We start from the raw sequence: 915 nt of genomic DNA, 5'->3' as shown, positions 1-915 counted from the left end.
GTCTGTGTAGGAGGGGGATCTTGTTTGAACCATTTTGAAACAATGCTATCAATCTTTGCCCCCAAATGTTTGAACTCCTCATTCTATGACTGTGGATTTCAAAACTCTTGGATGGGTCAATTGTATTTTGTTTGACAAGCTCTCTTGTATATATGGCTTGTACTTCTTGAATTTCTGAGGGAGATTTCATCCAACTTTTGCTTAACCATTCATGGAGGTTCAATGCTACTTGATCAATTAACAGATATGCTTCATCTACACTCTTGTCCATAAAAGAACCTCCAGCTGATGAATCTAACAAACACTTATCTGAGAAAGAAATTCCCCTATAAAATATGTGCAGGGTTAGCCATTTTTCCAAACCATGATGAGGGCACTGTCTTTGTAGATTCTTGAATCTATTCCATGCTTCAAATAATGATTCTCCATATGCCTGAGCAAAATTTGTGATGCAATTCCTCATATAAATCATTCTACTTGGAGGAAAAAAATGATTCAAAAATTACTTCTCCAATTGTTCCCAACTTATGATGCTTTGAGGATGGAGAGAATATAACCAAGTCCTTGCTTTATCCTTGATGCTAAAAGGAAATGCCATCAATCGAATTGCATCTGCTGGCACTCTTTCACAATTCACCATATCACAAAGTTCTAGAAATATCTCAAGATGTAGATAAGGACTTTCTGATATTTCTCCTCTAAATTTGTGACCTTGTATCATGAAAATTAACTCTGGGTTTAGTTGGAAACTTTCTGCTTCAATATGAGGTTGTAAAATGGGAGATAAAAATCTTGCAGAAATGGGTGCAGAGAAATCTCTTAAGGACCTGCTTGACATGTTAGTGCTCATGGTATCTAAAAAAAAATTATGAGAAAAGAACAAAAATGAAGAATTTAAAGACAAGAAATAAAATG

General features: G+C 35.1%; 1 non-coding gene across 1 annotated transcript; it reads left to right on the top strand.

Annotated features, from left to right (window-relative positions):
* Window positions 1-359: 359 nt before the first annotated feature.
* LOC122039163 lies at window positions 360-465 on the top strand. Its single transcript, XR_006128053.1, has one exon. It is a non-coding gene; the product is annotated as a small nucleolar RNA R71 (small nucleolar RNA).
* Window positions 466-915: the final 450 nt, after the last annotated feature.

The sequence above is a fragment of the Zingiber officinale genome, chromosome 1A (assembly GCF_018446385.1).
Source record: "Zingiber officinale cultivar Zhangliang chromosome 1A, Zo_v1.1, whole genome shotgun sequence".
NCBI lineage: Eukaryota > Viridiplantae > Streptophyta > Magnoliopsida > Zingiberales > Zingiberaceae > Zingiber > Zingiber officinale.
Note: the sequence above shows the minus strand (reverse complement) of the source record. Positions and strands in the feature narration are given on the sequence as shown.